The sequence below is a fragment of the Pan paniscus genome, chromosome 2 (genome assembly GCF_029289425.2).
Source record: "Pan paniscus chromosome 2, NHGRI_mPanPan1-v2.0_pri, whole genome shotgun sequence".
NCBI lineage: Eukaryota > Metazoa > Chordata > Mammalia > Primates > Hominidae > Pan > Pan paniscus.
This window is the reverse complement of record NC_085926.1, coordinates 170,703,285-170,715,931: the sequence shown is the minus strand read 5'-3', so window position 1 is coordinate 170,715,931 and position 12,647 is coordinate 170,703,285. Positions and strand designations below refer to the sequence as shown.

Below are 12,647 nucleotides of genomic sequence, written 5' to 3'. Positions count from 1 at the left end.
ATCAGGATGCTGTGACACCCCAGGAGTGCTACTCAGAAGAGCAGAAGGCCTACTTTTCCAGTCTGCCTACCCAAGGATTGGCCCTGTGTGGCTTGGCTCAGCCCTCAGAGAAGCCTCGCTCTCCATACCCTGACTTTCCCTTCACCACACTCACCCCCAAGAAGCCTCAAAAGCTCAGCAGAGCCCACGGCCTCTCCACCTGGATCCCCTGTCCCTTGATACCTTTCTTCCCTGTGGGACCCCAATTTATGGTGGTACTTGATAGGCCCTTGGCAAAACAAGAGGTTTCATTTTGGGTACAAGATGACTATTTTTGATAACGTGGTAGAGATCTTCCATGAAGATAACAAGGCTCAAGGAAGTTAGGTTTGGCCAAGGCAAGTCAAAAGCCCAGGAAGATCTAGAATTCTCATCTGCCTTCGAATATGGGACTCTTACATGTGTTACTATTTCTATGCAGTGCCCCAAGATGCTAATTGTTATAGGGCCTCAAGGGCAAACATCCCCTAAAGAATATCTACTTCATAGGGTTCTTGTGGAGATTGAATTAACACAGGTAAAGCATTTGGGAAAAAACAAAGCTTGATTATAACACAGTGTATTAGTCCATTCTAATATTGATATAAATTTCTGACTTTCCAGTTTCAGGCTTTTTTTTTTTTTTTTTTTTTGAGATGGAGTCCCACTCTGTCACCCAGGCTGGAGTGCAGTGGCGCAATCTTACCTCACTGCAACCCCTGCCTCCCGGGTTCAAGCTATTATCATGCCTCAGCCTCCCGAGTAGCTGGAATTACAGGCCTGCACCACCATGCCCCGCTAATTTTTGTATTTTTAGTAGAGATGGGGTTTCACCATATTGGCCAGGCTGGTCTCGAAATCCTGACCTCAGGTCATCCGCCCACGTTGGCCTCCCAAAATGCTGAGATTACGGGTGTGAGCCACCACACCTGGCCAGTTTCAGGCCTTTATATATAGTTACAACTATGAACATTCTTACACATGGATCCTAGTATTCATATTTCTAAATTTCTCTGGCAATATCGAGGATTAGAATTGTTGGGTTTCAAAGTATGCGTATCTTAAACTTTACTGATTAATGACCAAGTGTTTTATACATAGTTACACAATTTACACTCCTACCAACAGCAACTTCTTATCTCGTAAAGGAAGAAATTTCTCTTTGCTTTCCATTTGTGCTAAGCCACAATGGTGCATGTGCAATGGAATCTGATTTGCAATCCTGCATTATGGATTAGATTGAACATTTTAAAATAAGTTTTTTAGCCTTTTGGATTTCCTCACTTTTGTTGTTGCTGTTGTTGTTGACAGAGTCACACTCTGTGGCCCAGGGGCACTATTTCGGCTCATTGCAACCTTCACCTCCCGTATTCAAGGAGTTCTCCTGCCTCAGCCTCTTGAGTAGCTGGGACTACAGGCACGTGCCACCACATCTAGCTAATTTTTGTATTTTTGGTAGAGATGGGGTTTCACCATGTTGGCCAGGCTGGTCTTGAACTCCTGGCCTCAAGTGATCCACCTGCCTCAGCCTCCCAAAGTGCTGGGAATACAAGTGTCAGCCACCGTGCCCAGCCAGGATTCCCTCACTTATGAAGTACCTGTTTTTCTATAGGAATGTCTGACTTTTTTTTTTTTTAGTTTTTTATATAGTCTGGATATGAGTCCTTTTGTCATTTACAGGTATTGTGAACATCTACTCTGTGACTTTGTCTTTTAATGATGTCTTTTCATAACTGGAAGTTCTTGATTTTAATGTAGACATCAATCATTCCTTCTATAATTAACTTTTGGAAAAATGTATAAGTAATCTTTTCTAACCCCAGACAGATTAAGACACTCTCCTATATTATCTAGTAAAATCTTCATAGTTTTACCTTTCATATTTAAATCTATAATTCTCTTTTAATTCAAACCTGCATAAAATGTGAAGAAGAGATTTTATTTCTTTTTTAAAATAAAGATACCAATTTTTGGCTGGGCGCCGAGACCAAGGGCTAAAGCTGGGAGACTGAAAAAATGCAGACCACTGGGGCACTGTTCATTTCTCCAGCTCAGATCCACTGTTGCACCAGGGGTCTAACCAGGCCTGTGTCTGCCTCCTTCTTGAATAGCCCAGAGAGTTCATCTAAACAGCCTTCCCACAGCAGCTCTCCACTCCAGGTGGCCAGACAGGAGTTCCAGACCAGTGTTGTCTCCTGGGACATTGACACAGCAACCAATTTATTGGTGCTGAGGCAGCCACAGTTGGTGTGGCTGGTTCAGGGACTGGCGTTGGAATTGTGTTTGGCAGCTTGATCATTGGCTAAGCCAGGAACCCGTCTCTCAGGCACTCGTCTCTCAGGCAGTAGCTCTTCTCCTGTGCCATTCTGGGCGTTGCCCCGTCTGAGGCCATGGGGGGTTCTTCTGTTTGATGGTCACCTTCCTCATCCTCTTCGCCACGTGAGGCTCCATGGGGGCCACCTGTCCGTCCCTGCTGCTGCGACTCCATGCCATTCCTGGTGCTGGGGTGTGCTAAGCTTTACCATTAAACACAACGTTTCTTAAAAAAAAAAAAAAAAAAAAAAAGATACCAGTTTTTCTCAGCACCATTTATTGAATAGGCTGTTTTTCACCCACTATTTTACAATGATAATGCTGTCGGTTTGGTTTAATACACCAAGACTTCCAGCACTGCACTGTTTTGATTACTACAGCTCTATAATAAACCTTGTATCTGATAAAACAGATTCTTTCACTTCTGTAACCATATTCATTATTCTTGACCCTTTGTATTTCCACATAAATTTAGAAACAATTAGTCACATTTTATACACACACACAGACACAGCCACACACACACACACACACACACACACAGCCTGTTGGTATTTTTATTTGCCTTATTTGAATTTGTTCAGTTTGGGGAAAACTGGTATTTTTCAACACTGAGGCATCCAATCCTGACAATCATATCAATTAAGGTCTTCTTTAATTATTGTAAATAAAGTTCCACAGTCTTCTCTGTAGGGATTTCGTATATCTTTTATTAGACTTATTCTTAAGTATTTCAATGGTTTTAATGCTATTGTAACAAGTATCTTTTAGGAAAAGGTATTTTTACTTCTTTGTGTCTGGTATCTATTTGTATATTGATTTTGTTTCAGAATTTAATCTAAGTTTTCTCCAGATTATTTATAATTTTCTATCTAAGCAATCATATCATCTTTGAATAATAAGAGTATTGGTTTTTTCCTTTCTAATTCTCATACCATATCTTTTTCTTGCAATACTGCACTGCTTGAGACTGCAATAAAATGTTGATTGAAGGTGGTAGAACAAGTACTCTTTTCTCCTTCCTGATCTCAAAGGAGATGTTGCCAATGTTTCATCATTAGATATGATGTGTATTATAGTATTTTTGTAGATAACCTTTATTAGATTAAGGATGTCCCTTTCTATTTCTAGTTTGCAAAGAGGTTTTATTATAATGGATGTTGAATTTATCATATGCTTCTTCTGCAACTATTGAGATAATGTAATTTTTTCCTTTATTAAGTATGAAAATATACTGATGAATTATCTAAAGTTAAATAACCTTGCATTCCTGGCATAAGCCCAACTTGGTCATGATATATAATTCTTATTATATATCATAAGATTTTGTTAATATTTTATTTTGAAATTTTGCATGTATTTTCACAAATAAGATTAGCCTTTCTTAAAATGTCTGAAGTCATCCAGAATTCAAAAAATGAATTTGGAAGTGTTCCCTTTCACAAGTCTCTGTAAGAATTTGTAAGATTAATTATTTATTAAATATTTGATAGAATTCACCAGTGAAGCCATCTAGGCCTGATGGTTTCTTTTTAGAAATGATTCTTTTTTTTTTTTTTTTTCCCGACAGAGTCTCACTCTGTCACACAGGCTGGAGCACAGTGGCACAGTCTTGGCTCACTGCAACCTCGGCTTCCAGGTTCAAGTGATTCTCATGCCTCAAGCTCTTGAGTAGCTGGGATTACAGGTGCTGCCGCTATGCCCAGCTAATTTTTGTATTTTTAGTAGAGATGGGGTTTTACCATGTTGGCCAGCCAGGCTGGTCTTGAACTTTTGACCTCAAGTGATCCACCCACCTTGGCCTCCCAAAGTTCTGGGATTACAGGCGTAAGCCACTGCAGCCGGCCTTAGGAATGATTTTAAATGTGGATTATATTTCTTTGGTGTTTACAAGAACATTTAAGTTTTCTATTTCTATTTCATTAAGTTGTGTTTTTCTAGAAATTTGTTTGTATTGTACTACTCTGTTGCAGTAATGAGTCCTCATTTGCACGCATCTTCCAGCATCCACACCTCTGGATGGTAGTACCTTCCCACATTGACTTTAGTTTCAGCTACGCGATTTGTTTTGGCCAATGAGAGACCACAGGAAAAATAACATAAGCAGAGATTTTAAAACTATTTGCTTTTTGGAACCCTAGAACTGCTACCATGTGAACAACACTGCACTGGACTACCAATGATGACACGTGCCTCCACCACGCTAACCAAATGCCAGGAAGCCTGTGATACCCTGAGTAATGATTCTCCAAATATGTTGACATCCAAGTCCAGGCACTTATGAATATGTTAGATGGTGAAGGGAACTTTGTAGATTTGATTGTTATGGATCTTGCGATGGGGAAATTATCCTGGATTATCCGGGTGGGCCTGATGTAATCACCAGTGTCCTTATAGTAAGAGGGAGGCAATAAGAGATTTGTCTACAGAGGAGGTGATGTATGACAGAAGTAGAGATTGGAATGATACAGTCACAAGCCAAGGAATACCAGCAGCCTCCAAAAGTTGGAACAGGCAAGGAACAAATTCTCCCCTAGAACCCCCAGAAGGAACAAGCCCTCTTGATAGCTTGACTTTGGTGAGCCAGACTCATGATTTTGGACTTCTTATCTCCAAACTACAAGAGAATAAATTTGTGGTTAAGCCACTACACTCGGTAATTTGTTACAGCAGCAGTAAGAAACTAATATAGGTTTTGGTATCAAATGTGGAGTGTTGGCTATAACAAATACATAAAAATGTGGGAGTGACTTTTGAATTGGTCAGTGGGAAGAAGCTAAAAGAATTACAAAAAGCAAAATGGAAAAGCCAGTATGTATGCCAGTATTGCAAGTATATGAGGTAATGCATGCTAACTACCTTCATTTAGCCATTCCACGATGTATACATATTTCAAAACAGCATTTTGTAAACCATAAATATATACAATTTTTATTTGTCAATTAAAAAAAAACAAGCAAAAACCAAAATATCCTGGGGGAAAAGCCTAGATTGCCTTGCATAAACTGTTACTAGAAATAGGAATATTAGCAACTCTGCTAGTGAGCACTCAGAAGGGGGTGATGATCCTGTAGAAAGGGCCCACATGATGTCAGAATACCTACATCACTAAAAACCGACTGCTGGCAGGAATACGTTAAATGGGTGCTGGGGAGAAATGTGGAATTGGAAACTAAAGGAAGGGGGACCCTTTTATATAGTGGCAGGAAACTTAGCCACATTGTGTCCTACAGTTATACGGGAGTGGGGTGGGAGGGGGGAGACTAAAACAATCAGGATTCAGTCAGAGGACCCTATTCAAGCCTCCTGAAATCTTTGTGAAGAGATTAGGCATGTGACTCAGCTCTGTCATCAGAAGCCAGGAATAGAGATGGGATTATCCAGAAAAGATATGTGAAAGGTCTCTTGTCTAATGGAGTAAATTGTATGCCATATATAGGAGTTCACAAGGATTCTGAGAAAGTTATACTAGCAGAAACACTCGCAGCTTAGACCAAACGAAAAGAGAAGACAAAAAAAAAAACAGTGTTAGACTTCGAAAATTCTATAAGCAAGAAACGGACTGATAAAATCACTTAACTGCAAACTTGTGCTATCCTTCATGAAAACGTAACGATGATTCATGGTGCATCCTTACGTACCTAATGAAAACTTGTCTAAGGATGTTCCCTGTCTTACCAAATTATGGAAAGTCACTTCACACAATACATATTCTGAGGTCATTAATATGATCTCTTCCTAGCCTCTGCTTAGGGAGGAACCCAACACATTTATAAGAACAATTTTTGACCAACTGAAGTGATCCCTTTATGTTGATGATGTAACTGTCTACATCTTCCTGGCAAAACTCTTACTGTGTATACTCATTATATTCCTATAATTTTTATGTGTACATTTATAAATTACTAAGTTCACCAAGAATAACAGAATCAAAAAAGCCATGATGGGACTTTTAAAATGCTTAAAAGGAACTCTTAAAAAAGTGGAAAGACAAAATACCAAGCATTCAATGGTCAGCTTTGATTGATGTCTAGGCCTCAAAACAAAACACCAATCCCAAAATGGCCTCTTTCAAAGTAAGCCAAAATAGTTTATTCAAACTCAAACCTCCTGAAACTTTTTACGTTTTAACGTTTATTGTTACCTATAGTCAACCTATTGTGCTGCTGAACAATACATCTTTTTCCTTCTATCTAACTGTATCTTTGTACCCATTGACCAACCCCTCCTTATACCTCCTTCCCCACTACCCTTCCCAGCCTCTGGTAACCGTCACTCTACTCTATCTCCATGTGTTCAGCTTTTAATTTTTAGCTCCCACATATGAGTGAGAACATGCAATATTAGCCTTTTTGTGCCTAGCTTATTTGACTTAACATGTCCTCCAGTTCCATCCACGTGGTTGCAAATGACAGAGTTTTATTCTTTTTTACAGCTGAATAGTACTCCATCGTGTATATATACCACATTTTCTTCATCCGTTCATCTGTTGATGGACACTTAGGTTGATTCCATATCTTGGCTATTGTGAATAGTGCTACAGTAAACATGGGAGTGCAGAAATCTCTTTGATATACTAATTTCCTTTCTTTTAAATATATACCCAGCAGTGGGATTGCTGGATCATATGATAGTTCCATTTTTAGCTTTTTTGAGGAACCTTTATACTGTTCTCCAGTGGTTGTATGCACATTCCCATCAACAATATACAAGGGTCACCCTTTATGTTCTCTAACAAGCATCCCTTAGTGCTTGTTCTTTTTATAAAAGCTATCTTTACTGGGGTGAGATGATGTCTCACTGTAGTTTCGATTTACATTTGATTAGTGATGTTGAGCATTTATTCATATATGTGTTGGCCATTTGTATGTCTTCTTTTGAAACATGTCTATTCAAATCTTTCACCTATTTTAAAATTGGATTTTTTTTTCCTATTGAATTACTTAAGCTCATTATATATTCTGGCTATTAATTCCTTGGCAGATGGGTAGTTTGCAAATATTTTTCCATTCTGTGACTGTCTCTTCACTTTGTTGATTGTTTCCTTTGCTGTAAAGATGCCTTTTAGCTTGATGTGATCCCATTTGTCTATTTTTGGTGGAGGGTCTTGCCTCAATGTTGATGGCTGCTGACTGATCAGGCTGGTGGTTGCTGAAGGTTGGGAGGCAGTGGCAATTTCTTAAAATAAGGCAACAATGAAGTTGGCCACAGTAATTGACTTCCTCTCATGAAAGATTTCTCTGTAGCATGCAGTGCTGTTGATAGCATTTTACCCCTAGCAGAACTTCTTTCAAAGTTGGGGTCAGTCCTCTCAAATCCTGCCTCTGCATTATCAACTAAGTTTCTGTAATATTCTAAATCCTTTGTCATTTCAACAATGTTCACAGCATCTTCATCAGGAGTAGATTCCATCTCAAGAAAGCACTCAAGAGTCTCATGAGTGGGCTCAAAATAGTCAACCATGCTATAAAAAGATGTGCTGTCATTCAGGCTTTGTTATTCCATTTATAGAGCACAAGCAAAGTCTATTTAGGATAATCTTAATGGCCCTAGGATTTTCAGAATGGTCAATGAACATAGCTTCAAGTTACCGGCTGTATTAGCCCCTAACAAAAGAGTCAGCCTGTCTTTGAAGCACTGAAGACAGGCACTGACTTCTGTCTAGCTATGAAAGTCTTAGATTGACCAGGCGAGGTGGCTCACACCTGTAATCCCAGCACTTTGGGAGGCCGAGGTGGGCGGATGACCTGAGGTCAGGAGTTTGAGACCAGCCTGGCCAACATGGTGAAACCCCATCCCTACTAAAAACACAAAAAATTAGCAGGGTGTGGTGGGGCATGCCTGTAATCCCAGCTACTTGGGAGGCTGAGGCAGTGGAATTGCTTGAACTCAGGAGGCAGAGGTTGCAGTGAGCCGAGATCACGCCATTGCACTCCAGTTTGGGCAATGAGCGAAACTCCATCTCAAAGAAAAAAAAAAGAAAAAAAGAAAGTCTTAGATGGCATTTTCTTCCAACAGAAGGCTGTTTCGTCTACACTGAAAATCTGTTATTAAGCATAGCCACCTTCTTCAGTTATCTTAGCCAGCTCTTCTAGATAACTTGCTGCAGCTTCCCTATCAGCATTTGCTGCTTCACATTGCACTTTTATGTTTTGGAGACCATTTCTTTCCTCATGAACCAACCTCTGCTAGCTTCAGACTTCTGCAGCTTCCTTCTCTCTCTCAGCCTTCATAGAATTGAAAGAGAGTTAAGGACTTACTCTGGATTAGGCTTTGGCTTAAGGGACTGTTGTGGCTAGTTTGATCTTCTCTCTAGACCATTCAAACTTTCTTCGTATCAGCAATAAGTCTGTTTCACTTTCTTATTATTCACATGTTCAATGGAATAGCACTTGTAATTTCCCTCAGTAACTCTTTTTGCATTCACAACTCGGCTAACTACTAGCACAGGGGCCTTGCTTTCAGTCTATCTCTGTTTTCAACATGCCTCCCTAAGTTTAGTAATTCCTAGCTTTTGATTTTTTAGAGGCCATTGTAGGATTAATTATTAATTAGCCTAATTTCAATATTGTGTCTCAGGAGTTAGGGAGATCCAAGCAGAGGGAGAGATTGGGGAACAGCTGTTCAGTGGAGCAGTCAGAACACACACAACAATTACCGATAAAGTTTTCAGTCTTAGATGGGTGCAGTTTGTGGTGCCCCAGAACAATTACAATAATAACATCAAAGATGACTGATCACAGATCACCAAAACAGTTATAATAATGAAAAAGTATAAAATATTGCAAGAATTACAAAAATGTGACACAGACACGAGGTGAACACATGCTGTTGGAAACACTGTGCTAATAGACTTGCTCAGTGCATTGCTGCAAATCTCTAGTCTATCAAAAGCACACTATCTGCTAAGTGCAATAAAACAAAATATGCCCATAATATCTACCAAAATTATATACTGATCTTTTGACCTAGTAATCCCACATGTAGTTTTTGTTTTGCAAAATATGCTAACAGAAATACAAAATGACCTATTCATAAAACTTGCAACATCATTGTGGTAGTAGAACACTAGAAACTAATGTTCATCAATAGGGGATTGGGTGAATAAAGGTGGAGTACTCTGCAATTGTAAAAAGAAATGAAGAACTTATATACAGATATAGAGTGATTTCCAGAATATATTTTGAAGTGATAAAAGCAAGATTGTAGAACAGTAATTATTATATGCCAATTTTTCTGTAAGGGGAGAGAAAAGTGTATTGCATACTGATATGGTTTGGATCTATGTCCCCGCCCAAATCTCATGTTGAAATGTAAACCCCAATGCTGGAGGTAGGGCCTGGTGGGAGGTAATTGGATCATGGTGACAGTTTCTCATGAATGGTTTAGCACCATCCCCCTGGTGCTGTTCTCATGAGTTCTCATGAAATCTGATTGTTTACAAGTGTGTAGCACCTTCCCCGTCTCTCTCCCTCCCTCCTGCTTCTGGCCATCTGAAGTGCTGGCTTCCCCTTCACCTTCTGCCATGATTGTAAGTTTCCTGAGGCCTCCCCAGAAGCTAAGCAGCCACCATGCTTCCTGTGCAGCCATGCAGAACTGGGAGCCAATTAAATCTCTTCTTTATAAATTATCCAGTCTCAGGTATTTATAGCAGTGCAAGAAAAGACTAATACACGTGGTACCATCAGATTTAAAGGTGAGCTTACTACAATATCTAAAGATGCTTCAACTAATTTAGTTAAGCCTGCAATTGTTTTTGAACAAGGATAAGCCTTTGCTGCTAGATAGTTCTTTGAGAAGAACCTTAAGGCAAAGGTAACTTGTTCAGGAGTTTCAAGAAAAGCAGCAGAAGGAACATAAAGAATCTAAGTGGTGAAGATGAAACTGTGGAGACAGAGCGAGATTGTCTCAAAAAAAAAAAAAAAAAAACTTAGAAGTTTTAGAAAGAAAAATATGTATCACACGGACCCATCAATATACAAATATACATAATACAAATATTACGTATCCATAATTAGAAATAAAAACTATTTTAAAGATCCTCCACCAGAAAAGATTACGACTCACTGAAGCCTCTGATGATCTTTTTTTTGTAAGCAATAATGTATTTTTAAATTAAGGTATGAACATTGTTTTTTTAGACATAATGCTATTGCACTTAATAGTCTATGTACAGTGTAAACATAACTTTCATATGCAATGGGAAACCAAAAATTCATGTGACTCACTTTATTGAGATAGCTGCTTTATTGTGGTGGTCTGCAACCAAATTTGCAGTATTATCTGAGGTGTGCCTGTACTAAATTTCCCTCCATGGAGGTTGCAGTCATTTTTATATTCACAACAGACATATGTAAGAGTACATTTACCCACAGCGCCACCAGCAGAAACACTGTCAAATATTTAGATTTCTAATGATTAAAAATGGTATGTTAGTGTAATTCTAATGAACTTTCTCTTTTAAGGTTGATAGTCTTACATGTTTAATGGTAACTTCTCATTTTCTGCGAACCATCTATCTTCTGGCAATTTTTCTATTAGGTTGTTTTTAGAGACTGGAGTTTTCCTTACACTCTAAATGTAAATCCTTTGTTTTGAGTTACATTTTTCTGTGACCTGTTTTTAACTTTGTTTATATTGACTTATTTTTATTGTTCCATAAAAAAATCCACTAAGCTTTCAGTTGAAATTAAGTGTATTGGTTAAATTGATGAAAATTCACATCCTTTTTACATCTTTCTATTCATAAACATGTTAGCGCTCTCCATTTATTTTTCTCCTATACTGACTATAACGCTCTCAGTGAGAATTTTTTAATTGACTTTGCTCAATACTTAATGCGCATGCTTGATTTTAAGTTCCATGTTTTTCTATTTTTAGAAAACTCTCAACTCTTCAAATATTGCTTTCTACCCCCTTCTATTTTTCTCTCCAGATATCCTATTATAGGTTGTTGGATATTCATGTCCCATTTTTTACATCTCTTAAACACTTCTTAGTACTTTTCAATGGTAATTTTCTGAAATTTATCTATTAGGTCACTAGTTTTCTCTTCAGCCAGATCTCTATTTTTACTTCTAGAAGTTCAACTTGATTCTTTTTCCAATCAAGCTTGTTTATTTTAAAAAGTCATGTCTATTATTCAGTATGAGTTCTTTCTTATAAATATATTATCTTTTTGATTGATCTATTATTTCCAGTTCCTGGAGTACACATTCTATTTACTTCATCTCTTTACTCTCCTCATGCCTTTTTATTTCCTCTTTTGCTCTTAACTAAGATCTTACCTTCAACTAGGCTGAGTCAGTGATCAACGTTCCAGCATTTTAAGGCTTATATATTAGCCTCAAATCCCTTCAACTAGTCTTTGGTATCAGTCTACACTTAGCATTATGGCTTTGGTTCTTAATTTCTCATATCTGAGGATTTCCAGATTATTCTTTTAACCTCAGTTATATATGAAAATTATTTCTTGGTTATATTTCATAAAGAAATGCTTGATGTTTCTGTTAGAAGAACATGCACTGTAAATGTAGTAGCTTACTCAGACATGGTACCAAAAGCCCTTAGAATTTTTATTAAGAACAGTGGCTAAGATTCTGTAAACAACCTTTTGGAACCTACTGATAAATCACGTCTTTCTTCTTTAATTTGTCAGTGTAAGTCGTATTGGTAAATTTTCCGATATTGAATTAACCTTGGATTCTTGGAAAAAACACTATTGCATGACCTAAATGCCTTAAAGAAACTAAAAGTGCTCTTAATAAAAACCTAAATTATGATTTTCTCAATAGAGAAGTTAATTATATTTAATATCCATGCATGATACAGAATCCTAATTTTACACATGATACATGCAAACTGTCTTCATCTGATAACAAGGATAGTCTAAAAACCTAAGGCAGATAGATAACAGTAAAAAACCCGAAACATTCTCTTTCAAATTAAAATTAACTACCTGCTATATTTTGCCAGTGTATAGTCAATACATTTCTAGCTTTATTCCTTATCTCATGTCATTTCTTGTCTCTGGAAACCCCACTCTTTTGGGAGAAAATAACAGTTCCACCTCCAAAAAAATAACAATTGTGTATTTTCTGCCAGAAAAATGCACATATGCACATAAACACAAAATTTTGCATAAAACATCATAGGATTCACTATCTACATTTCGCAAAGTAGATTCCAGATTAAAAATTCCTAACTTACAGATAGCCTCATAAAATAAAATGATCAAAAATATTAATGGAGGAAGGAGTAAACAAGTAAGCAAGCAAGTACACAAAAGAGCATATGTTGATGCAAGCATTCATATT

The 12,647-nt window shown here is 37.8% G+C and overlaps 1 pseudogene; it reads left to right on the top strand.

Annotated features, from left to right (window-relative positions):
* Positions 1-1,212: 1,212 nt before the first annotated feature.
* Positions 1,213-2,868, top strand: LOC100988126 (ATP synthase F(0) complex subunit C1, mitochondrial-like; annotated as a pseudogene).
* Positions 2,869-12,647: the final 9,779 nt, after the last annotated feature.